We start from the raw sequence: 27,892 nt of genomic DNA, 5'->3' as shown, positions 1-27,892 counted from the left end.
AGCCTCTCTCTTCACACTTGAATTATCTTTTTAACCATTATCCTAATGAACCTCCTCCGCCCACTCCTCCCACCAACCTCCCATTACCGTCCCCCGAAGTGGCGTAGGAATGAATTTTGCTTTCAAAACGCAGAAAAAATCGTGGAAGGTATGGAATTCAATCTAGTCAAGAATCATTCCCAGTCAGAATGGCGAACGGCAGACATGGAGGACTGTAGAACAGCAGCATCCAACTATGTGCGATGAAAAAAAAAAGCATAAAAATTTCTTGAGCCCCAAAGAAATTGTTCTAATCATTACCTGCAAGCGCGAGAAACAATATGACCCACAATCAGTTCCATCGCCTGCGGGTTGTGGCCCTTAAACAGCCTGGGTGAACGAAACACAATCATTGCATAGTCCATCCGAATCACGTGTTTATATGTAGGCGTATACGGGTGATGCTAAGTCTTGAATCCAGCACGAGGTGTGAGAGGTTAGCAACAGATAAGGGATCGCTACCCAACCCTAACCTTAACCGCAGCCTAGTCTCTTCCAACTGGGCCAGCGAATCGAGCCCCGTAGTCAGCTGACACATACCAGACGCTAAGGGTATCTACCTTTAAATATTTCAAGATCTTCAGTACTTTTACGTTTTCCGATAATCTTGAATAAAATCGTAACAACGTAATTTGCAAATATTGCGTTACGGCACGCTTGAGTAAATAAATAATTTTTAATACTACAGCGACATTCTGGGTCGATGCTTCTGTTCTACAGTTCTCGAGACACGCAGAACACAACACATGAGCCCCCGAGGAGCAAGAAAATTCAAACAATGTGGCCTCGCGAGTTCATCTTTTTATGTGACAAACATGTACCGCAAGAATTCAGACTTATCTACAACGGCAGGCCGAGTACCCCAGTCCTCATGAGCAGAATACAAAGCGCTGTATTTTTGGATGCACGTTACGATACCCCGGACGTGGGAAAGTTATTGGCTGCTTTGACGTTGGGACTCCGGGCAGTAAACACGAAGTGTGGCAGCGCTGCAAGTCCGTGGGAATCCGACTGAGGCCGTCCCGAGGGTAGTGGGTCAGCACGACACGTACCGCCACGCACCCTCCCTCCCTCCCTCACACCGCACGTTTTACAACCAGCCCTGGAAACGCACGAAAGTCAAGACCAGCTCCTCCATCTGTGGTGCAGAATTCCCTCCATTTATAGAGGGCTAACATTAACCATATAAGGTCATGTACTACGATTAAAGGGAACTTGCGCCACAGATAATGGACAATTCTTAGCAACTACAATAAATCTTGATTTACCATCAGAAGGTCGTCGTTTTCTACGAGTGAATGTAAATATACACCAGTCACCGGATGAAATAAAAATCGAACGTTTGATCGTAACAGAGGAATTCATAAATTCATAAATCCTAAAATTAACCTCCATCAATAATGTCGAAGCGAACTCGGGCAAAATGAAAAGCCAGGTGATCACATGTGTGTGGTAGGGTATATGAAACAGAACAATGCGTGTAAAAATGATGTTCCATAAAAATACATGTCTACGAGAACGAGAAGAGCTCAGAGAACAATATTCCCTGACAATCTGTGAAGATTTTTTCATTAACAAAGTAAAAAAAATCTCATAAAACTCTAAAGCTAATGTACAGTACACCGGCACAAGACGGACGAACACACACACACACACACACACACACACACACACACACAAAACGAATTATACCTAAAGAACAAAACGAATGTCTAAAAGTATTCACGTCTAATAATAATTATGAAGGCAAGCGAACCTTTCAGCAAATTCGTAACTGTCATGTTACACTTCGTGCAATTCACTTTACAGCCGACTTAACACAACGAGAACTTGAAACGGTCAAATCTATACATCTCTTTACTGTTACAAGAGACATGTTACGAAAGAACAGGTAATCGGATGTCGAAGACAAGGCCTAATACATCCTCACACATCCTGGATCAACGGAAAGATTAACAATTTCAAAGGCATCACATCTATCAGATAAGAAACTACAAATTAAAAATGGCTTCTCATTTTACAAAATTATATTACACCTTATCTCAAGAATGGACATAACTGAATTTCAAGAGTAACATCTTTCTGTGAGAAAGTCTCACAAACGCTGACATGCCAAATCACACTCAAAAGGTAAATATATGCCCGCAACAAACCAAAGTGCCTTCGGGTGCAATGTTCAATAATCAGTCTCCAGCTGTCTGTCCAGAGGCGTTATCATACCTTCCTAAGTTTCACCTTTGCCCTTACATATATATCATCCTGACATTGTAAATTACATAACTCTACCAACTCGCGCATCATCGTAATAATGGCCGAACTCTCTCAAGACAGGTGTAAATTCCAATCATACTCCGTACAACAAACTGTGGAAACGTAAAAAAAAAATATTCGATATTCTATTAAATTCTTTAAACTCCAATGAAAGTTCCAATCACACTCGGCAGAACAAACTGTTGGAAGGTAAATGAATATCAAATATTCCACTAATTTTTCAAACTCTGCTTAAGCAGTACCATTACTTTTTACTCACCTGATCGTGCGCACCCCGAGCGTGCCTTAAATTTGAGTATATACCCGACGGCAAATGTCAGAGGTCGCCCTCCATCCCCCGCCAGTCAGTGTGTGACAAAGTTTCCAGGTAAGTACAATATGGGTCAGGCTGCTGGATGGTACGGTACTTGCCTTCGAGTACGCGGCCCAGCCTGTCTGGTCGGCTGCACGGCGCTTTCCTTGATTTCTCAAGTCGTAATATTTCCCCCATGACCTTCACAACACTTGTCAGGAGGAGGCCAAGCAGCTGTGAAACCACAATATTTTCCCTAATTCTTCCCACGGCTGTACCACTGCTTTTCCTGTGGTTGCTGCGGCCGCATTATATAACGAACTAATGAAGGAAGAAAAGACCAGGAAGTATGAGATGATGTTTTTGTGGCCAGATGGAAAGCGGTGGAGAACACTTCGACAGTATAGCATAGTCACGCTGACGAGGCAGCCTTGTTAACACCAACCCATCTGAATGAAACACAGTAGTAAACACTGTCGGGTTTTTAGGTACAAGCTACCTGGTCTTCTGTTCATGTCAGAACTTACCTTTTATCTTTTTTTTTTTCTTACCTTCGCTTACACTACTTGTACACCGATCACCAGTAGTGTACATGATCCATCCGGGGCCGCGGTCCTCAGGTGCAGTAGCAGGGAGCTATCTTCCCGACACAAAAAAAGAGAGTGCTAGGCACTCACACGTCGTCTGCTGTACTGTCGCGGTATTAGTGTCTGGGAACCTGGTGCGTGCCTCACTGTACCATGCGCTCACACCACTGGTGTCTGGGAGCCTGGTGCGTGCCTCACTGTACCATGTGCTCACACCACTGGTGTCTGGGAGCCTGGTGCGTGCCTCACTGTACCATGCGCTCACACCACTGGTGTCTGGGAGCCTGGTGCGTGCCTCACTGTACCATGCGCTCACACCACTGGTGCCTGGGACCTGGTGTGAACTCCCACAACGGCAGGTATAGTGCTTATTTTCACCATCTTTTTTTCCCCCCGCCTGCGACACCACTGTCTTCTCTTCACCATCATCCCGTCTTGGTCGTTCGTAACAAAAAGCCCTTCCAATCATCTGTCAGTCACAGATTTCTCGATACACTGTCGAGTTCACCAGCCACTACTACCTTAACTATGACTACTTTCCTAACTACTACCACAATACTCACTACTACCACTTTTCCCTTGCATCACCACAATACTCACTACCACCATCCTCCCCTTCCATCACCACAATTACCACCACTTATCGTTAACCTTCACCGCTGACTCCAACCACCACCGCCCGCCCCTCTGCACCTATCCCCTTTAATTGCCACCCTCCAGAACTTCCAGTAACTATCACCTCTCTACCAACCTTCTCTCCTCAACATACCACAACAATGACTACTAATTACCAAGCTCCAGGGGTCCTGGGACTTCCCCGCCTACCACCGCCACCAAACACATGTTGGATGTGGAGGAGGGAGAGACGCCAGTCACGGATCACTCGCTCAGCAGCGTTGAGATCACCCCATCGCCCGGGATCTCTTCCACACACCGCGACACACACATTTTATGAGGCTCTATAAAACCCGGTGCAAAAGACCTCCTCACATCAAGTGTGTTAGCATTTTTCATGGAGGGGTTATCGACGCTTTCTCTAGTTTTAACGTTACACTATCTCACGATCACCACCTTCCGGTGGAATCAAGGGAATCCGGATATGAAAGTATGTTTGTAAACAAAAGTTCATGATTTGGTAACCTTGCTGGGAACCGCGCGCGTAAACTCTTCTGTCACTTTTAAGTACAAATATTTAGATTGTCACAGGGAGTCAACATTAAATACGGTAAAATAAAAAAAAAAAAACCACTTGTTTTCTTATTTCGTGGCTTCAGTATCAGAACTATCATTACTTCGTACTAGGACGGAAAAGAATAATGCCAATCTCTTAATTAATAACGGTGGTATTCCCCCGAGACCAGACGAGAAATTGTACTAATGCTGACACTGCAACACTAACCAGGAGGTTGAGGTTGGGAAGGTACCGTGAGTACGAGACCTTTGGTGTGTTGTCAGTACCAACAGACGTGGGTGTGAACACCCCTTGCAAAGGGTACGATTCAACTCCATCTTCAGACGTGAATCAGTTTGCAAGCCTAAGTTTCACGTAAAAGTTGACAGATACGAAACATAAGGAAACATCTAAGACTTTCTTTTGTATCAAATATTCTGAAGGGGAAAAAAAATCCGACTTTCTATAAATCAGAAGCGGTGGCAAGTCGAAGTTCTGAAGCATCATGAGAGCAAGCCCGAGTGGCTGGCTGTACGAGCAGGAGAGACGTCTTGCCAAGTGTGGTGTGTTTATAGACTGAACCCATCGTCCAGCGTCAGGTTGTGCCCCAGCCAGGGGAGGGAGTCGGGCAAGCTCTAACCACCATGAGTCAATGATCTCAGCCATCGTCCTTCACACGGACACACACACACACGCACGCAAACACATCTGACTTCCCCACAATCACTGCTTTTCAACAAACGAGACACTAACCTTACGCTTGCACCACCACCTGCCCCTCAAGCAAGCAAAATATAGCTCCCACCACTAAGGAAATTCTCCCCAGGAAGATGAATTGTTATCAAGAGTCGGTGGTCGGTATTTCCTGGCAACTCATCCAAACAGGTTCTGTTGTCTCCTCGCGTATGGATGCCCTGCCCCCTGTCCCGACGTGTGCCCTTGGCCCTGGCTACCGATACAAACCTAAGAAGTGTTTTTCATGGGTTCGGGTGGACGAGTTACGTAACGAGAGAAGCGAAGATAAAAGTGGTAACCTACAGATGGACGGTGAGTTTACACTCTTCTATTTGGGGAGATCCGCGATGACTCCGGACGTTACCACCCTCCCTCACGCCTCAAGGTGCGGGAAGTTCAGATAAGGAACGCGGAATCAGGAAGTCATGTGATGGTACCACCGTCCACAATGTTCCAACCCCACCCACCCCCCGCAAGCATAATGACGAACGCTAAATACATACACAGTCTCCGTACACACCCGGGCGACTCATTGCTCTCTACTTACCTTGGGCGACTTCCTTTACAAAAAGATGCCATTCAGTTTCTGAAAGATAAAAAAAAAATATATATCAATCGTCAAATTATACATCTCGACACAAATAAGAATATGAAGCTACAAGAGGTATATGAAAAGCATATCTTTAAACTGTAAAATATTACCTCATGAAGGAAGGCAATACACACAACATACACCCATACATATACATACACAAGTGAGTACCATATGTATTCTATGTACATAAACAAACCAATGTAGAACTCGTGTCATAATTCTGTGCACAGGAGGCACGCCTCACAGGCTAGAGTACCACGAATGAAATCAAATAACAGGGATAATGATTTTTTTTTTTTTGCTTTGTCGCTGTCTCCCGCGTTTGCGAGGTAGCGCAAGGAAACAGACGAAAGAAATGGCCCAACCCCCCCCCCCATACACATGTATATGCATACGTCCACACACGCAAATATACATACCTACACAGCTTTCCATGGTTTACCTCAGACGCTTCACATGCCTTGATTCAATCCACTGACAGCACGTCAACCCCGGTATACCACATCGCTCCAATTCACTCTATTCCTTGCCCTCCTTTCACCCTCCTGCATGTTCAGGCCCCGATCATACAAAATCACACAATAATGATACCGAACATTATAATTACTGGATCCTAATATCACGATAATACCCAGGTTGCGATGGGTGTATTGGGTAGCAACTGTGGGCGAGGGAACAGTCGTACCAAAGACGTGATAACAAGTAGCGGTGGCGGTCACTGTCATAATTTGGTCGTGGTTGTGGTAATGTTATTGGTGGTGGGGGGTTGTTGGTGGTGGGGGGGGGGGTTGTTGGTAGTGCTGGCGAGGCTTGGGGGGGTGGTGGTAAACGCGACCCATGGACAGAGCCGCACTGTGATCTACCTTGACCTCCTCCTCCTCCTCCTCCTCCCCCGACTTTACTACCCTTTCCAAGCTCTGAGAGAGAGAGAGAGAGAGAGAGAGAGAGAGAGAGAGAGAGAGAGAGAGAGAGAGAGAGAGAGAGAGACCTTTAACAGACATAATCCAGTCCTGAGCTCAACAGATCCGTACAGGAGACAGTGCTGGAGGAATCATGGCGCTCTCTGGCCGAATGGCGGAAGCAACTTGGTCAGGTCTTGCCAGCTGCATCTCGACGGGCCCGTGTGTGCCGCGGCCGCTATGGTGGCGCGTGGGCTGCAGCAGAGACGCTCAGGAACTCCAGCCCCACGCTGCGAGACTTGACCAGAGGAACCCTTCAAGTTATCAAATAACAACCCAGTGGTAAACTTCATCGTATCTAAAATAAAATCACCCAACATCAATTCACTATAAACTTATTACACCAAAATAATAAAATAAAGTTTACGATAAGAATGAAATTTAAATATATTTTCTACGCAGAGAAACCTGTAATATACGAATAGTAAACCCGTGTTCGAAAATCTATACAAAGTCTGCTTCATAATTCCCCGAGGCCAAGACTTGGAGAGGTATGTGTAAGGTTAGGCCAGGTCAATGACCTGCACGCTCACCCTTACACTCAGGTCAGGGCGCTCAACACATGCTGGCAGAGCAATATATCAGTCTGAACGTGGACATAGGGGTAATACACTGGTGTAAGTGGTTGTATGGGTAATACACTGGTGTGAGAGTGGTTGTAGGGATATTGCACTGGTGTGAGAAGGGTTGTGGGGGTAACATGGTGTGAAAGGGGTTGTAGGGATATTACACTGGTGTGAGAAGGGTTGTGGGGGTAACATGGTGTGAAAGTGGTAGTACGGATATTACACTGGTGTGAGAGGGGTTGTAGGAGTATTACATGGTGTGAGCGTGGATGAGATCATACACTTGGTAAGCGAAGTTGCATGGGGGTAATACACTAGCGTGTACAGTTAATACATCGGTGCGAGAGTGGATGAATGGGTAATGCGCTGGTATGACGTGGTTGTGGAGAAAACACACCGGTATGTGAAGTTATAGGAGGAACAAGCAAGAGGGAGGGAGGGAAAACGGAAGGCGGGGACCCTTCTTAAGGACGAAGGTAAGATCCTTGAGCAAGACAATATGACCTAAAGGGTCATGTTGGTCTGGCCTTCGACCTGACCCATAAGGATCATGTCAAGGGTCATGCCATCACACCGTGCATGCATCTGGCCGTATCATTAAAACCGCTACATCATTCATTCATTAAATTCTAGAAAACCAAACTTTATAGTCCCATGATTAAACAAATTCTTAAATTTCTCCTTCCACAAGTGGCAACACCGAGCGGGATACGTCATTAGCCAAACAACATCTCGCGTACGAGTGATTTCACTTCCCAAACCAGCCAGTCACCGCCTACCTTACACACGCGAACTAACACATGAATGACGCGCTTAAACCACTTATGTAATCTCCCGTCAAATACACCCTCAATACATAACATCTTTCAGTTCTTTCCATTCAACACGTCCTACTGAAATTTTGGGTAAAGAGAAAAATAAACCATCAATAAAAGAGTGAAATAAAACAAAGGAGGTACGATTATGATAAAATATATGGAGGCCTCAACTGCGTCGTAGGAATGTAAGGTTGGGTGACTGTACTAGGCGAGGTTACAAGGAATACAAGGCGCGGTGGGTTACTGCACAAGGTTGGGTTACAAGCGGCGGGTAAGAGGGTGTGAAGGGGAAGCGCGTAGGGACGGGAAGGGTGGGGTGGGGGAGGTCCCTGGAAGGAGAGGAAAGGCTTAAGAACGGAAAGATGAGATGATGAAAAAAAAAAAAAGAAAGACAGAATAGGAATACATCTATACTGGCTCGCCAGGTCACAACGATGGCGTTAATCTACAGAGAGAGAGAGAGAAAGAGAGAGAGAGAGAGAGAGAGAGAGAGAGAGAGAGAGAGAGAGAGAGAGAGAGAGAGAGAGAGAGAGAGAGAGAGAGAGAGAGAGAGAGAGAGAGAGAAGAAAGCGGCGGCTGGCGTGGATCAGGTGCTGCCATCCAGCCCAAAAGAATCTTTCAACTCTCCAGGTCCCTAAATCATCCTGCGTTGAAGGTCATTACCAAACATAACCCCGTTTTTTTTTTTTTCTTCTCGTTACGAGATGTCACGTCTTAAGAAAAATAACCAAAGTATCCGCGGGAAGCCCACGCTCAGGTAAACACAAGCTCATACGTGGGCAACACCGCCAGAGAAAGCTGAAATATGAATTGCGTCTTCGGCCGGCAAAATTCATATAATTAAAACCTTTTAACGATTTAGCGTTTACTGTCTCGCTTTCTTCCTGCTCTCTCTCTCTCTCTTCTGCCTCTATAGCGAGCCCCTCCCTGCATTACATAATAACTTATACAGCTGTAGAAAAAAAATATTTCTCTTTTCTAACTCCCCCGCTCCCGTCCCTGACCGATCCAAATTTCTCTCCTGTCAAGGCTTCTCTATTTCTTCCCATTTCTTAATGTTTTCCTCCACTCTCAAGTCCTCCAGGCAACGTGGAACGCATGGCCAGGTGCCCATGCGTTAAAGCACCAAAAACTATGAGTAGAATTGTTAATATAAGTCTTGGTATGCATGACATAGATATGGTTTTACGGTTTTCAGTGATTTGCACGTTAACCTGTCTCTCCCTCCCGTCCGTCTTCTCGTCTTCTGTCTACTGGCTAGCTTAACAGATTGGCTCCCGTCCGTAGTGATGCCCGTGTGTCTTCGAGTGGCTTTATCCCTGTCTACCTGCGTGGCCAGATTACCTCCCTATTATTCATCTTGTTACTCATACACCCACTATTCTCAGCTGCCACTCTCACACTCCCCATCCTACCCATCTCTCGCCAGCTAACCTAACTCTCTCGCACACCATCAGACCTGCGTGCGTGCACACCTACCCACTTACTCCCTCCTCCCCTATCGATCTACCTACCTACCAAACTACCCACACGGACCCATCCCCCCGCGCATCGACCCGCTTCCCGACCCACTCACGCACTTCCACCATATACCGACCCGCCAAACCCACCTGTCCATCAACCCACACACCTACTCCGTTACCTAACAAGCTATTCCTTACCCACCTGACGTCTTCCTCTTTACCATCACGTTTTCATCTTCCAGACTTATTTTCATGGCCTCCCTTACGTATACCTTCCGGGGTCTTGTCTTCAACCCCGCAGCAGGTCGAGTCACCCAGCAAGCTTCCCTGGTGGGGGCCTGGCCAGCCACCACAGCCATGGGCATGACCCATATAAGGAGGGAAGCAGCTGCCACAACATCGCTGTTCATGAGCAGCCGGGCGATGGGACAGGAGTGACACGCTGCATGATCCTTCCACACACAAAGGTCTATACATACATATACATTACATAAGCCAATATATATATATATATATATATATATATATATATATATATATATATATATATATATATATATATATACTTCCGTCTTCGGGTATGCTGCCGTGATCTTCCATTGCACCATCAGGCTATAGGAGGCCTACGTAACCACGACGCCCTGGCTGGTCTGAATAGTACCCATTAGGTATTCACTCTTTTGAAAACGAGACGCGAAGTGTGAAAAATCAAGTCGGCGGGACGCGCGAAGGCTCACAATGTGAGACTATATAAAAAAAGGCGTCACAACCCGAGGGTCCAAGAGTAAAAACCAGACTCGGGAAATCAGACGGAAGATTGTGGTCTTGTTAATGAATTCACTATCATAAACAATCGCTCCCTTGACGTGTATTCGCCACCGTGGTTGTAGACAAGAGTCTACAGTACAATTCCTCCTGAGTCGTATGTTTGACCTCCTACTCCTCCCACGCAAAGCTCTCTTTATGTATCCCTACCTCCTCTACTGTCGCAAACATCCTTAAAAGGACATAGCGATCCTGTTTATCTTCGCCCAAAATATCTAGTCCAAAAACACATCGTCCTCAAATGATCTCATCAATACACGGAAGGAGGTTCGTGGAGTGTATCTTATCTTACGAGTTATCAATATTTTCCCCCTTTTTCCTTCGCACTTACGGGGATGAATCACTTAACTCGAAGGATACAATCATCCTAACTGGTAGAATCGTACTCGCAAGGTAATTATGGTCCTCCAGTAGTTAATACACAGCAGTTTCTCTGCTTAACAAGAAGCATCAGGGGTCGTTAATGCAATCTAAAAGCTTCATCGTGTTTAAGGGGTTAGGCCACAAATATAAAGAGGATTCAATCACCGTGCTTACCACGTTAAGTCGTACTCGATACGCTAACTCATCGTAGTCTTGAGTTAAAGATCTGTTAGGAGTGAGTCAGTTTAAGATGGTCATTACAGTGTAAAACCGACTAACGCCGTCACAGAACAATTAGAATTCGAGGATTTTTTTTTCTTGACCATAGAATGCTTTTTTTTTCCTCTAAGAAAGACTATATAAAAAAGGCATTCACAGACTCAAAACGCGTCTTGCAGGCTGAGTCCCACGCCCACCACGTGACTGACACACTTCACGTTTTGCACCACACTCACACGGTTTCACAACCACACATAAAGAGCACGATCTTAACTTTTTAAAAAGCTTTTCATAAAACTCACACAAAGTTCATGGGAAGGCTATTTCAACCATCAGATTCTGACATTTCCATCACAGACGAAGGGGCGAGCGGGCGGATGGACACTCCTTAATCACGTTCATGTTGGTTAACATGATGGAGACAGTGAGAAGCTAAGGCACAGCAGGGTTGGTGCGAGTTAATGCACTTGATTACATACATTCGGAGGGCGCTGATGTCAAAATCACACTTCAGATGGATTACCGAAAGATCAGCAGATGCTGGAGGGTTGAGACGTATCTGCAGGCGATGAAAGACGCAAGACAAAGAGACAAACGTACCAGAAGACGCAAGACAGACACGCACCAGCAGTCGCAAGTCACCGAGACAGACTCACCAGCAGAAACAAGACAAAGAGACACAGGCGTAGAGCAAGAAACTGAGACAAGACGGTCTGAAAGGAGGAACCTAACAACGCTGGGGCAGACGCCTCGGTGAAGGCAGGAGGCCGAGCCGCCCCGAGCCACTACACTTCTGGGGTTCACACCATGACCTCAATCATCAGGCCACAGTCACTAGGCCTTCCTGGTGAACCTGGACACCTGGATGATTAAATCACGGCGTCAGTCGACCCTACTGGAGCGTCCTGGTGAACCTGGAGGCCTCAGTCATCAAGCCACAAGTTACTAGGCCTTCCTGGTGAACCATGGGCACCTGGATGAGTCAATCACATTCAAGGGATCCTACCAGAAACGTCTTGGGGAACCCTGAGACCACAATCACCGAGCCACGGTCACTGGTCTTTTACTGTAAACCAAATCCAAGAAACTGGCGACTCCAGTCGAACACATTCCATGAGAAGTCCCCAAGCTACTGTCATCATGCCGATAATGTGCCTCCGAGATTCTTATCACATAAAAAGGAACCTCAGATTACCAGCCTAGAGAGTCATTAGTTCAGACAGTCGAAGCTGGGTGTCCCCAGTGACCAGCGGACATTCCTCCCTACTTGATAAACGTCAGGACCTCAGTGATCCACCGTCAGTCAGGTCTACAGCCCTGCTGGTGTGTTCTGGTTCAGGATGGCTGACCTCATATCATCGACCGTGTCACAGTACACACGGGAAAACAGTTAATAACATCGTTGCAATGCTGCTCATAAATTCTCAGATATAGCTTAAAACTTTTAGGCACTTTCTGTGGCTCTAGCTCCGTTCCGAGGAAATTACATATTCTAAACAAAACATCGAAATGGGAGAATGATTTCTGAGTAAAATAAGAAACATTAAAGTAAAACAATTTCCTAGGCTACGTAGACAATTGCTGATTCAAGTCTGGAAGCTGACAAAACATACGTACATAAAAGATATAAACTCATTGACATCAACACTTTGCTGCTTTTACTATTGCACAACTCACGATCATTCTCCTTCTTTTTGATCACATGAGGATATCCCTTCCCTGAAAATATGAAGGCTAGGTTAGGATGAGTTAGGTAAGGTTAGCTTAGGTTAGGATGAGTTAGGTTAAGTTAGGTTAGCTTAGGTTAGGATGAGTTAAGGTTAGCTTAGGTTAGGATGACTTAGGTTAGGTTAGGATGAGTTAGGTTAAGCTAGGTTAGGTTTGTACTCGAGCCTAAACAAACTAACTTACCCTAAAAAAAAAAAAAACGTTGGGGGAAGGGGAATCTGCAAGTGGTTCCCTTTACCTTCGTCAAGTAAGCACGTCTCAAGCCCCACACAGCCGGGACTGCTGCGTTGCTTCCTCGCTTATCACTTCGTTTGCTGCAAAAGACTCGAGGCCAGAGACGCTGCTCCCTGCACGACCGTCAGGTATGTGCTGGAGGAAACTGTCTGGTTTCCTCCAGAATGCACTAAGCAGCTGCCTTACGGCCACTCCCACACGCCGGCAGCAACGACAGGTCTCCGTCCTCGGGACCTTTGTATAATGCCTCTGGTGGATTGTTGTTGTTTTTGTATTGAGCAGGTTCCCTGGCTGGTAGGGGCCCTAGTCACACACACACACACACACACACACACACACACACCACTCCTAGGTACAGCTAACATTCTCAAGAATCTAGCCTTTTCTTTCTTCCATGACTGGTATATCTATGCTTGGGAGAAATCCTAACAGAACCTTTGTGCATGTGTATAGAACAATGAATGTCTCACGTCTCCCATCTGTTGAATCACAGAGTCTGAACGTTTCTCGCTCGTAAAAACCAACCCCGTTGCGGCGCTAGACCCTGCGCCTGATGCGAGACACTCTTCCACCTAAGCCGATCACCCATGTTCCCGTCGGAGTGGAAGGAGCGCACACGCCAGCAGTGAGGGAGAGATTCAACAAGTGCCAGAACGGCTGGCAGCACGACAACACGACGGACGCCCAGCTTAAGCCAGAGTACACGCCTCAGTCATACAACACCTGAGAGCTCCGACAAGAGCAGCGCTCGGGAACGCGCCAGTGAACAACTACAGTAACCGCAAGCAAGCAAGCGCTGCCGCAGGCCGGGCGAAGATCGCCTCGTCATGCGAAACTCTGTTTAATTATCCGGAGGAATGCCGACGACATGAGATAATACGTACTGGAAAAAAAAAATACACCGCCATTCTATTTTCAGAAGCACTGAAAAAAATCTAAAGTAAATACAAATACAGAATGAACGTTGTGTGTGTGTGTGTGTGTGTGTGTGTGTGCTGACTGTGTCATTAGGTCAGTGTAATGATTACTGAACAACCGAGACCAGAAACAGATAACATTCAGGTGAACTACAGGTTGCGAGACTGTACGAGGCACTAACGTGCAGGTAGTCAGAAGACACATTCATCAACCAGTAAGTCACACACTTAAATTCTTGAGTATAAAGATAAGGATAAACAAGTAATGTTCAAACAGACGTCGCAGGGGAGTCAGGATAGAGAGAGAGAGAGAGAGAGAGAGAGAGAGAGAGAGAGAGAGAGAGAGAGAGAGAGAGAGAGAGAGAGAGAGAGAGAGAGAGAACCATTACTGGAACGAGTACATACATGCAGCGGGGCCTGGCCTAGCTGAGGGTGCGGCGGCGGGTGGCGAGGGAGGCGCAGATCTGGAAAGTCACCCACAAACCCGGCCAGTCCTCGGAAATGCCATCACCTGACACACCTCCGCGCCCGCCGGTCAGGTCCAGCCTCACCCCACACCTCTGGCACCATACACCATCCCCTACCCGGACACATACACACACTCGTCCACTATTTTCGCACTGAGTGGATGAGCCGCCCCTTGGTTAGGGCGCACCTTCGACAGGTAATGTCGAGTGTAGGGCACACCCAGGGAGACACTGGACGAGGTATCACTGTTGTTCACCTTCGTCCTCTGACACAAGACCCAGGAAGCTGTACCTACCCACACTAGATTATTGCCACGTCAGGTCTTATACTCCCCTAATCATTCCGGGAGCAGACTGGTGCTTTGCACATTTTCTCTCCACTTATTTGATTAATAGCAAAACACTTCATCACACAAATGACGTTTATAGTCACATATCTTTTGCGTTAACATTACGAAATCCGTTCCACAGTAGTGAACTACTGTCACTAACGAAATACGTCATTTCTGAGAAGAGTGAATGACGGCGTTGCCAGGGCGGGAGGTATGTCCGAGAGTGTCACCTGAGCTGCCCAGGCTTAAAAGACCCGATTCCCAGGTATCAGGTCACAGGTCAAACCTCTCCTGCTTGCAGACCACGTGGGTCCTTCCCACCCACCACCACCACCAGCTGACCTCTCACCACGTGCTAAAGACACGTCCACAGTGTCCCGTGATAATAACAAGGGACATCGGGACTGTTCATCCCACTTGTAGCTCATCATGCAGCTATTATTTGTGTAATTCTAGTCTCGCAATGCTTGTTTACATATAATGGGGGGTGGGGGTATAGGACGAGTAAACACAAACACAACACACACACACACACACACATACACAAGCGCGCACACGCAGTTCATTTGAAGCCAAAAGCGCGACAAGCAACCGTAGACAGATAAATGAATTGGGAAACCATGTTAAACGTCTGACAAATAATCACCGCTGAAACGGAGCGTTGTTAAAGAAGTCCACTGGAAAGAAGGACGAGATCTCAAAGCACTGGAACACGAGAGGTCTTCCATTGTATCACGCGCATCAAAAAAAACCCGTAAATCATGTCGAAACAAAGGGATAACGCCCCGACCGACCCGGGTCACAGGCTAAGTTCCAACCGGTACCAGGAGTCCTGGGTTATTAAAGCCAGGCCAGGCATTTTCCTGGATTGTGATGTGTTCCATAGCCTTCAAGAGGCGAGTGAACCCTGGCTCTATCGAGACAAAAAAAAAAAAGATTTTCTTTTTTGCCAGACTCCTGTTGAGTTTGCCTTGCGACCAGCATCAATCTAACACCGTCCAAATAACCCAGTTTTGGTGACGTTCCTTCGACAACGTCTACAGAGAGATGGTGCACATCCTACACAGGCGTGGCAGACTAGGCAAGACACGTGGGAGAGCTGGGTTGTAGGTTACAGATCGACTTGTATCATACAGACGACCGAGACTTCCTCGGACAAAACTGTGGACGTATTAGTGACCGAGGCAGAACACACTTGGCCATTGTATTAATCTCAAAGCCACCACAGACGCAGCACTTCGCCAGAACAATTAAACTAAACGATAAAAGACTGTGTAAACGACCCAGGCAGGTGCCTCTTAAACCTCAGACCGGTAGTTCCAGAGATACAAGAGGACATGAAAACATTTTTTTTCTTGGTCCCGAAAGAATGCGACAAAACCAAACAAGTTAAGGAATCCACGTCCCTCGGACATACTTCACACGAAGGAAATACTAAACGAGGTAATGTGTCCACGAAACATTCTTTTTTTTTTTTCTTAACCCTTGTGCACGACGGGACGACCTATGGCCTCTCTCGCCTAACCCTAAAGGGACAGGATAAAAAAGGCCAGGCCATTTCACGCAAAGGTCTTCATGTCGTGCTCAAGGTGTCAACATACGTAACCACCAACACAACCCAGAGGGACAGCACACGTAACGAGGAGCCCCCTGGGTGTGCTGAAGCACGAACTCTGTAGCTGTCCAGAAGCGGAACCCGATGAGGGGAAGCTGTGGCGGCTGCGTCAGTCGCCAGGACTGTTGTCTTCCAGTAGCCTTCCAAAACAACTGCCAGCGATCACTGCCAACAGCGACAGCCTCACGGATCAAGGGCGTCACAACACCTATTCACACCCACCTCCGGGCTGGGGCTGCATGTGGTGGTGACACCCAGTGGCTATAGCGGTAGTAAAGACAATGGTAGTGACAGTAGGGATTCTACTGCTGGTGACAGTGATGGTGGCAGTGGGAGGTAAAGGTGGTGAAGGTGGCAGTGGGAGGTAAAGGTGGTAATGGTGGCAGTGGGAGGTAAAGGTGGTGATGGTGGCAGCGGGAGGTAAAGGTGGTGATGGTGGCACTGGGAGATAAAGGTGGTGAAGGTGGCAGTGGGAGGTAAAGGTAGTGAAGGTGGCAGTGGGAGCTACAGGTGGTGATGGTGGCAGTGGGAGGTAAAGGTGGTGAAGGTGGCTGTGGGAGCTACAGGTGGTGATGGTGGCAGTGGGAGCTACAGGTGGTAATGGTGGCAGTGGGAGGTAAAGGTGGTGATGGTGGCAGTGGGAGGTAAAGGTGGTGCTGGTGGCAGTGGGAGGTAAAGGCGGTAATGGTGGCAGTGGGAGGTAAAGGTGGTGATGGTGGCAGTGGGAGGTAAAGGTAGTGAAGGTGGCAGTGGGAGGTAAAGGCGGTAATGGTGGCAGTGGGAGGTAAAGGTGGTGATGGTGGCAGTGGGAGGTAAAGGTGGTGATGGTGGCAGTGGGAGGTAAAGGTGGTGATGGTGGCAGTGGGAGGTAAAGGTGGTGAAGGTGGCTGTGGGAGCTACAGGTGGTGATGGTGGCTGTGGGAGCTACAGGTGGTAATGGTGGCAGTGGGAGCTACAGGTGGTGATGGTGGCAGTGGGAGCTACAGGTGGTGATGGTGGCAGTGGGAGGTAAAGGTGGTGATGGTGGCAGTGGGAGGTAAAGGTGGTGAAGGTGGCTGTGGGAGCTACAGGTGGTGATGGTGGCTGTGGGAGCTACAGGTGGTAATGGTGGCAGTGGGAGCTACAGGTGGTGATGGTGGCAGTGGGAGCTACAGGTGGTGATGGTGGCAGTGGGAGCTACAGGTGGTGATGGTGGCAGTGGGAGGTAAAGGTGGTAATGGTGGCAGTGGGAGGTAAAGGTGGTGATGGTGGCAGTGGGAGGTAAAGGTGGTGATGGTGGCAGTGGGAGGTAAAGGTGGTGCTGGTGGCAGTGGGAGGTAAAGGCGGTAATGGTGGCAGTGGGAGGTAAAGGTGGTGATGGTGGCAGTGGGAGGTAAAGGCGGTAATGGTGGCAGTGGGAGGTAAAGGTGGTGATGGTGGCAGTGGGAGGTATAGGTGGTGATGGTGGCAGTAGGAGGTAAAGGTGGTAATGGTGGCAGTGGGAGCTACAGGTGGTGACAGTGGCAGGGGTAAGTACGGGTGGTGATGGTGGCAGTGGGAGCTACAGGTGGTGATGGTGGCTGTGGGAGCTACAGGTGGTGATGGTGGCTGTGGGAGCTACAGGTGGTGATGGTGGCAGTGGGAGCTACAGGTGGTGATGGTGGCTGTGGGAGCTACAGGTGGTGATGGGAGCAGCGGCAGTACAAATGATGGTGGTCGTCCCAAGACTTGTCTCCTTGGAGGACCTCCTGGGCTTCGGTGACCGTGGTCGCTGACCTGATGGGCGTGCGTTGACCTGACTGATGGACCTGAGCGTGCAAACATCAGGTGCTGGTATGTGTGGGCGAATGTGGGGCTGGATATGAGCACAGGTGTGGGAGAGTAAGTGTGGGCACGTGATGGCGACTGGAGAGAAGTAAAAGTAGTGCGTGTGTGTGTGTGTGTGTGTGTGTGTACGCAGACTAGGCGTGAGAAAGCAGATGAACAACTGGTCCGTGGATGCAATTACAAAGCAAGACCACAGTAACTGTGGCACAGGGGAATGTGGATGCGAGTGTGTGAGCGAAGCAGGTAGGGATACATCACAATCCTCCCCCTAACTTGGGGCAATGGAGACGCGACACGTATCAAAACATACACTTGAACACTACTGGACGACCTGGTCCTGAGCCTACGGGGGATCTAACGGTGAGAAAAAAAGAAGGAACCATGAATGTATAAAACAAACCACTGTGGAGATCAGGGATGTCAAGAAGTATATAGAACACACAGTCAGGAGGTTCCACACTAGTGAACTCGTACCTAGCACAAGCAACACACACACACACACACACACACACACACACACAGCCAGTCGACGCGGTTCAAGAGAGAAAGGGATAGGCTAGCAGAGTGCACGTGATCAGCCAGGTTCTGGCGGACTTGCAGACAGGCCCCGAAGGCAACCCCACTACTCGTACCAAAGTCAGGCACACCGGCAGACGTGTCTATTCTCGGAGAGAGGTTGTGTTTTGTTTCCTACGCTCGCTATTGTCTCGAGGCTAAAGGTCCTTCACGTGTACACAGAGACACAATGCTGTATCATATGAGGCAAGTCGCGATACAGATCACATGAACGGGAACTGCATTTAGTTTTTCCCTTGTGAATGTTATTACCTGGTTTGTGTGACCTGCCATGCCAGTACTGAGCTCTTCTGTGATGCAGTGACATGAGAAAATTAGCCACTGATGAAGATCTCGGAACGGCAAAGGAATCGCTGGGATCTTTAATCATGCATCCCTCACCTTACCTGACACTGGTCTCGAGGGGGTGTTGGCCTCTACCTGGTCTCTTACAACAACAGGTTTACTGGTGCATAAGTTTTACTGTGATACGAGAAGTACAGTACACACATTGCTTCGTGCTTGGCTTACGATGGGTAAGGAAGTCTTCAACCCCAACAGCTCTTGTCTTGGACAACGTTACCGTGATGCCCCTTCGCTCAGTCGGGCTGTTGGAGTCCGCCGCCCGTAGGCCTACGTAACCGGGTTAGAGAGAACCACGAGTCGGCAGGAGTCAATGGGGCCACCAACCTAACATGGACGCCTCGAGTCCCCTAAGGTTAATAAGACCGAACGTAGATTTGGAATTCCTTCATCTCGTCTGGGGCCTGGGGCTATAACACGAACTGATCCATCATGCTGTGCTCCCCCCGTGGCGTTCCCTAAACCTTCGCATCTCTTGTTAAAATTGGGACGATCGATCAGGTACATCAACACAACGCACAATTTTTTTGTACTTAGTTCCTGGCGTCGAGGGTGTTACCCATGTATGGAAGTGGAGGCAACGCCAGGGAAGGCGAGGGCCTGGCGTGGAGACAGCAAGAACAGGTGTGACGGGGGCAGAGGCAGCGTAGCGTGGAAGGACAAGGACAACGCATGGGTCGCGCGGGGACACCACCCAGCTGAGGATGCGTATGTCAATGGAGGAGCCATGCGACCACCGCCACGTCCTTGACCGTGGCGGTGGTCACGGCTGACTGGCCCGCCCTGGCTACCTGCCATCACACACACACACACCACCAAACAATCTGGTGGATCATACTGGAAATAATGACGACGTGGATCAGCTGAGGCTGAGCAGGTTGGCGGGAACAGCAGACGTACCTGCAACAATATCATCATCAATTTTATCTACAGCGGCCTCCTGTACTGGGGCCATTATCGGCCACACACGCCCACACCGCTTCCACAGCCCACACCGCTTCCACAGCCCACACCATTCAAGGGCGCCCACAGTCTCCACCAATCCCACAGCTGCCAGCACTCCCGCAGCCCTCTAGCGATCCACGCATAACTAGGTTAACATATCCACGACCGCGTCCACACGTACTCACTACGAAAACAGAGTCCTCATCTCTACCTTACCCACCAGGTATATACACCACCAACAACCACGTTTATACACAAGATAGACCTCAACTGTGTACAGATACAAGATAGTGGTTAGCGCTGCTGACCATGATTCGCGCACGGACTCACCCAGGCTCGAATCCCGGGCGCTGTAGTCGGCCCGCAACCAGCCTTGGTGTTCATCCTGCCCTCAGAGCGCTTACGATAAATACGCATTTGGTTTAGCCTGGGGTGTGGGTGGGTGTGTATACAAATACAAGATATGGCACATTAATACAAGGCTACCTAAACTCTAGAACGTCCATATTTTACCACAAAGCGTACAACGCCTACACACTATCAACCAATTCTACCGCGCCCATACCCAACATCTACTTAACACACCCACACACTCATACGCCCACACAATACCATGTAACCCATACCCTCCTCCCCACGACTACTGCCACAGTTCCCGCGGCCCACACCAGACCACTAACCTCAGTTAAAGAACCCCGCCATTTCCAGTGGATCTTACCCTCCACACCCCGCCCCGTGCCCCTGGGTGGCACCGCCAGGGGCCGCGACGGAGCGATACCGGGGCGGGAGGGAGCAAAAAGCGCGGCGGGTGTCCATCTGGCAACCAAAACCGGTCTCGGGGCCGACTGACTGGCGCCGCTCTCATCTCCCGCGTCCTGCCATACACCTGCCCCCACACGCACGGGGCAGGGGAGGAGAGGCTTCACCTTCTCACACGCACGGGGCAGGGAAAGGGGGAAGGGGTCCTCTTAACGCGGACGGGGCAGTAGAGGGAGGAGGGGGGTTTCGTCTACTACTATATACAGGGCAGGGATAACACCTGGCCACACACACGGGGCAGCAGGGACACACCTGGTCACACTTACGGCACGGGGCAGGGTACATTTTGGACACATGTAAGTGGCTGAGGGGACATCTGGCCCACACGCACGGGGCAGGAGGAGACACTTGCCAACACGCATGGGGGCGGGGGTGATGCTCACGCGAGGACACTTAATCAAACACACGGGGTAGGGAAATGTGGGGGGTTCTTCCCCTGGCTACAGGCTCGGGCGCACTGTACCTTGTTTACCTGCCGACACCAAAGGTAAGGAGTGTGTCATGCGAGTCCCACACCATGTGGTCACTATTGGCCAACTCACTCTCGAACGTGGACCTTTCAAAAGCCTAACCATACATGCACCAGTAACCCAGGGTAATCATCTGCCCATACATACACCAGTAACCCAGGGTATTCATCTGCCCATACATACACCAGTAACCCAGGGTATTCATCTGCCCATACATACACCAGTAACCCAGGGTATTCATCTGCCCATACATACACCAGTAACCCAGGGCAATCATCTGCCCATTCATACACCAGTAACCCAGGGTAATCATCTGCCCATACATACACTGCCAATATGCAGTAATTAACACAACCAGTCATTCCTTGAAGTATCAACATCAGAGTACAGGGGCCCTACTTTTTCAATCACAGTGTACTCATGCTACTGGCAATGATGGTAAACTTGTACAGAAAACAAACCTCAGGGAAATATCAGATCCTCCTGGCGAGTCTGCTTCTACAAGCTAGCTGGCTGGCAGGTGACTGACCTCAGCCAGGGGTGTCCCAGTGAAGAGGCGAACCTCCTCCGGATCCTTAAGAAACGTGAGGCAACAAGGACGCAGTGTCTCACCACCGCCTCACACTACCCCTTCTTCCCTCACCCATACATAGGGTGGCAGTGGAATCTCCCGCCTCCCAAAACGCTTGGGCAATACAGACTGTCCTTCCATACGATAAGGGGGAGGCGGGAAAGAAGACTTCCTCCTCCGAAGAGGTGGGGAGGGAGCGCCGCCCCCTTCTGTGCCTTGGGTAAGAGGACCCAGCCGTGGACAGTTGCCTGGCTGGAGGAGGCGGGCACTTTACATCCTATACTTAGTCTTACGGTACTGCCGCTCTCCCTGGCACGTCTGTCGACCCTCTCCCTCTTTCCCTTTGTTCACACCAACCACATCCCAAAGCCTCTATCCTTCCTGCTCTTACATACCTTCCTTCTATTCCTCTGCCTCTAGGCCTTACCTTCTCCTCCCTCCCTCCCTCATCTCCTTCTTTCCATCCATCATTCCACCCTCTAACCTCTCCCTTGACCTTCTCACTCCCTCATTATGGAAGGTCTTCAGGATATAACTGTATCAAGGCTCGGGTCAGCCTCTTGAGCCCCCTGGTTACGGTATTGGTTATGAGCACATCCATACACACACACACACACACACATCAGAGTACACGTGGCCTCAGGGGGCGGTGTATACACGACCGTCTATACATATCAGATATATAGAATGCTAACCTGTAGTAACAGCCTCCCAGAGGAAGCAAATACACTCTGAGCGCGCGCGCACACACACACAAACACACATACACACAGTCTCTGCATATGACGATATATCTCCCTCAGTCCATCTTCCCTCCTACATCCCCAGCACACTCACCCCCTCCCAACCCAACTTCTACGACCTACCTACACTCACTCCCTCACTCTCTCCGTCCCCCCCACCTCCTCCTCACACCCTCACAAGTTGTAAACAACTCAGATATGGAAATCGGAGTTGGCATTGCCCACTAAATATGGATCCATCACAACCTCCCTGACGAGGAGAGAATTATGGCCACCAATCCCAAAGATGTCGCTCTCACATGCAAATGACCTGACCTCTGATATGCTCAAAGTCGATCCTGTAGGATCCTACCTCCCTCGCACAGCTTGACCCGGGACCAAGGCGCAACACTGCTCTCCTAGACCAACCTGGCTGTTTGCTGCCGCAGCCTGCAGACACACGTACCCACTGCGGCTCGTCTGATCAAGGACACTGTTGATGTTTCTCTCCATTTATATCTCTGTATCTACCATCTGGTTTGGTCTGCAGTGTTTCAACTGTTCACAAACGAAGCGTCGAACAGTGTCGGGTCCCATATGTCATCGTGTGTACAGTATTTGTTCTTATTACACTTAAGGAACCTCTCTATAGTTCCTGTGCCATATTTACCCAATCTCCTTTCATCTTCCCGTAACTATAGAGGTGTGAGGGATGCTAGGTTCTTCCCGGCGGGGTCTCGATTCTCGACGCCACCAGAGTGAGGAGGTGTCAAATGTCTTGGTACGTTTTCCCAAATCTGTAATTTTGCCCCGTGTAACAAGGTGACGCACGCAACAGCATACCAGCAGCGTCGTCGAGGATGTAAGCGCTTGTGAAGTGTCGTGTGTGTGTGTGTGTGTGTGTGTGTGTGTGTGTGTGTGTGTGTGTGTGTGTGTGTGTGTGTCGTTATGAAGGTCGGAGGCAGAATCCTAACCTGCCAATCACCGACGGTTGCTAAGGTATGTCCACCTAACGTGGTTGTTCTCGGGCTGTCGAGGTCCCCTCCGTCGTAACATGACGGTGTTCGTACGTTTCCTGTACCAGGTTCTGACTCTTAATAATTTCTCCTTTTAGCGAAGCCATTTCGATTCGTCCACTGATGATGAAAGGCGTTAACCGACGTCCAATGGAAAACTCGACGGAATCTCCGTCTCAAGTCTTCTGGAAATACAGTTTTCCTACTTCTGGCGCCACCTGCAGGCCATGACTGTCCGGATCTGTGGTCTGTGTCGGCATCTGCGTCAGACGTGGAGACAAATACCAGACGAGTCTGTCTGTCTGCACAGTGACTGGAGGTCAGACGGTGGCGCCACTGGCGACAATAGTCCCCAAAGTTGTATAAAAGTAACTGAAAAGTTTACATATAAATACATTCTTGTCTTGCAAGTGCCGGCACAGAGGAAGGGTCGTACACGGACGAGAAATACAATGAGTGGAACACTGGGGCAGCAGTACGAATCGATGATCAAAGCGAGCCAAAAAAACACCCTCGGGCTTGAGAACTGAACAGAATCATTCATGAAGGTCTGCCTTCACAATAGGACACACCAACCCACTCCTTCCATCACAGGTCGTCAAAGGCCACGAAGTCCTCTGCTTTTTTTTTTTTTTTTTTTTGAACATTCAACTTCCTGGAGGTGGAACTCTGTGTGAAAATACAGAGCAGAGCCAACCTGTCTGACGACCGACCATCCCTTGCTCTCCCTCCTGACGGCGAGACACCAGGGCAGACGGAGGGGCGCCCTGGCCCTGCGCAGCGTTGCGTGTCTACGTCCCATCAAGACTTGGGGGAGTTTCGAGCAATGATCTACGTACAGTCCCTGCCCTGGGACTCGCCCACGGCACTCCTCGAGGGAAACAACTCATCACTTTCTTGGGTTCTCGGCCTCAGTGCCCGAGAGTGAAATTTCTTCCACCGAAGCCCAGCCTGCTGCTCCTGCTGCTGCCGCCACCACCACCACACCTGTGGCAACGCCTCCAGTCTTCTCGCCGTTTCCCACGCGGCTCCACGTCCTACGCTGCTGTTTCATCAGTCACTCCCGGCCACACATAACATAGCCGAGCTGCCCAAAGCCAAATCTACCACTCGCTCGTTACAGCTCTGAGGTCTGTCTGTCCCCCCCACCAAACAAAATGCTCGTCTTTGTGAAGTGGAAATATTCATTGATCTCTTGTAATTAAATCCTTCAAATTAACCCATAAAGCCACCATTGAGCTGTCCACATTCCGTTCTTTAACTAACATTTAGAAGCATAGTACAAGACACAAAATATCATACTCGCCAGATGTATTTACGAGGACTTCTGAAAACAACGACAAATTGTGTATCACTCCGCAACTTGGCTGAGCAGCAGACATATGATCACAAAGAAAACAATCATCTCTACAGGTCACAAAGACACACACACACACACACACACACACACACACACACACACACACACACACACACACGCACGCGCGCGCGCGCCTAGCTCAATAAAATAATGAATATGAACTAACGAATGTAGAAAGTGATGGCCAAGAGCGGTGTTGGCAATGATGGTGAGGGGTGACGGTGCAGCACAGTATTGGTGAGGGTGAAGGTGCTGCAGCAGCAGTGGTGGTGGTGGTGGTGGTTGTGGTGGTGGTATTGGTGGGGGTGAAGGTGCAGCAGCAGCAGTAGTGGTGGTAGTTGTGGTGGTGGAGGGGGTGAAGGTGCAGCAGCAGCAGCAGTGGTGGTGGTTGTGGTGGTGGTGGGGGTGAAGGTGCAGCAGCAGCAGTGGTGGTGGTTGTGGTTGTGGTGGGGGTGAAGGTGCTGCAGCAGCAGTGGTGGTGGTTGTGGGGGTGAAGGTGCAGCAGCAGTATTAGTAGTGAGGGTGGAGGTGGTGGTGTGTGGTGGCTCGCCAACCTGAAGTACAGGTAAAAGCGATTTACAGTGTGGGTGCGGCAGTACCGCAAGCCGGACGCCTCCCGCCATGTTTTTCTCAAGGTTTCTGTGAAACTGAAAGCGCTAAGAGTGCGGCTGAAGCCGCTAATATTGCAGCAGAAGCCGCTAACCAAATATGCTGTGCGGTAATTAACACATAGGTCATTAATATGCACAAGCTATATCACGGTAATCAACATTCGGTTCAATGATGTGCGAAGCAAAGTCGCTCCAAAACAAATCCCCAAAACGGAAGTTAACATGAAGTGCTACGATTAGCACGGTCTACACACATATAAAAATGTAGTCACCATACATTATGTAGCGTGATGCCTCTGTCGCAATATTGTGCGCAGTTAAGAAATCCTTTTTCGAATGTGTTCCACGGTCGAACGACGCAAGGCTGAAAATTATCCATACTTAAATAACTAACTAACAGAGAGGGGGGAATGAAGACCACCAGTACACACACGACAACACAATTTTCACCGGCCAACACAGTCCCCAGGGTCGGGTTAGACACGGCCTGCGGTTTTACTTAATTATAATCTTTTAATTCTTTTTTTTTTGTGAGGGAATCGTGTCTTGAAGGAGACGACGTAGGGGGAAGAGAGAGAGAGAGAGAGAGACGGGAGGTTCAAGTTGACGGGTGGGGTCAGACACGGCCTTGGTGGGCGTAGGAGGGGTCATGTTCTGCCGTGGGCGGGCAGGCCCGGCCTCGCGATGAAGGCGGCCAAGGTACCTACCTGGTAGTGGTATACCTGGAGAGGGCCAGGCTATCAATGGGAAGAGAGGGAGGGGTTGGGTGTGAAAGTCCGGGGCGGGTGGTAACGTGCTCAGAGAGGAAGGGCAGAAGAACGGAGGTGAGGAAATTAGGGAGTCCATCTTATGCGATCAAGAGGACAGAGGGCGCCAATGGCGACTGACGGAAAGAGCAAAGTAAAAACATGAATATATCGCCGTCGAAGCCATCACACGGTGGGCAAAGCCTCCACTTGGTCCCCCAGCCCGGGACATCCCTCGCCCAACGGCAACTACAGAATGCTGAACACGCCCTCTTGCTTAACCCGACGCGCACGCCCCCACCAGGTCAAGGTAGGGAACACAGAGGGTGTCGGGGGGCTTACTGCTGGGGAGGGCGAGGCAACACACGAAGCAGCAGGACGGAAAGGGAGCCCAGCGTAAAAGAAAGAACGGATTCTTGAGGAGCAGATGTATACACAGCGAATGGGAGGAGGGGTTGGAATGGCTGTCAAGACCTAAAGTGTAAGAATTGCTGCGAGAGGCGGTAGAGTGGGGGACGAATGTGAAGGGCACGGGAGGAAGAACGGGTCTGAGGGCCTAGAAAGGGGGTGGGGGGGGGGGGGGGACGGTTGTGAAGGGCAAGGGTGGGAGAATGGTTGTGAAGGGCAAGGGTGGGGTGGGGTGGTCGGGTGTGAAGTAGAGAGGTCCGATCCAGGGTTCAGGAGCCCCACTTATGTTGTTCCTGCTGTCACTACTACTGGCTCACGTCCCACCTGGCTAACAACATACAGTGTAGCCTTCGATGCGTCTCCCAGCCCACGCAGGTCCGGCTAAGTCTAAGGCGCCGAGATTGGTCGTTGGTCGACTGAGATGTTGGAGATGGTGGTGGTGGTGGGCTGCCGCAGGCCAACGTGACCACCACAAAGGCTTGGCTGGTCTGGTACAATTTGTGTATGATCACCCACGGCCTTGTGAAACTTCTCCACCGTGCGAACCCACAAGTGTTTCTTACGGTTGCAGAGAGTGTGATGAAGTCATGGCCGAGGGTGCTCAAGGTGCTTTGCCTTTACGTGCTCATCTTTTTACAATTTTCCACGACTGTGTCGGGTCAGAGGGGAGTTATTCTTGAATGTGCATCTAGCAGGCCTCTGCTCCCTCACACCATCCTTGGCATCTACGCGTCGCATTCCCACTCCGATCACCACAGATGCCAACATATGAATACGTTAAGCCGCCGAGGAAGATCAAAAGTTAATGAGACGCGTCGGTACCTTGGTTAGTGGTCACTGTTCATACCCAACGCGACATCAGGACATATGAATACAACACACACACACACACACACACGAAGGAATCCAGTCGCACACATGTACCACCACAGCAGCCTGGCCCTCTTAGTCACTGGACATATAAACGGTTCTGAGAACAGTCGACTCCAAATGCAGGCCAAAAAACCCTCACAGCTGACAACAATGTTATTCAACACATCGAGCTAACACAACGGCCTGGGCTGCTGGGGTTAGAAGACCCCCACCCACTAAGACGTACCAGGTATTCCACTCATTAACACCCTCGCTAGAGAACACCATTCTTGAGCTTTCCAGGCAGGATCCCTCGTCTCGACCTCCGACCCTGGCTCATATAAGCCAGTCATCCTACGGCCCGTACCGATGACCCCACCCCAGCTCAGCGGGAATAACGCAGCTGCGCGTTAATACCAAGGATGATGCGTTTTCCACCCACCTCCCTCCAC

At 49.5% G+C, this 27,892-nt stretch overlaps 1 protein-coding gene across 6 annotated transcripts in view; it reads right to left on the bottom strand.

The window, feature by feature from the left end:
- Positions 1 to 27,892, bottom strand: part of LOC139765963 (uncharacterized) — a 250,433-nt gene that overhangs the window by 19,463 nt on the left and 203,078 nt on the right. For 4 of the 6 annotated variants that reach the window (XM_071693981.1, XM_071693983.1, XM_071693979.1 and 1 more), the window contains exon 2: positions 5,643 to 5,681. The exons of the other annotated variants lie outside the window; for them this stretch is intronic. The gene's annotated coding sequence lies outside the window, so the exon portion shown is untranslated. The remainder of the gene's footprint in view (positions 1 to 5,642; positions 5,682 to 27,892) is intronic. 6 annotated transcript variants of the gene reach the window in all.

This window comes from Panulirus ornatus, chromosome 56, assembly GCF_036320965.1.
Source record: "Panulirus ornatus isolate Po-2019 chromosome 56, ASM3632096v1, whole genome shotgun sequence".
Taxonomy (NCBI): Eukaryota; Metazoa; Arthropoda; class Malacostraca; order Decapoda; family Palinuridae; genus Panulirus; species Panulirus ornatus.
Note: the sequence above shows the minus strand (reverse complement) of the source record. Positions and strands in the feature narration are given on the sequence as shown.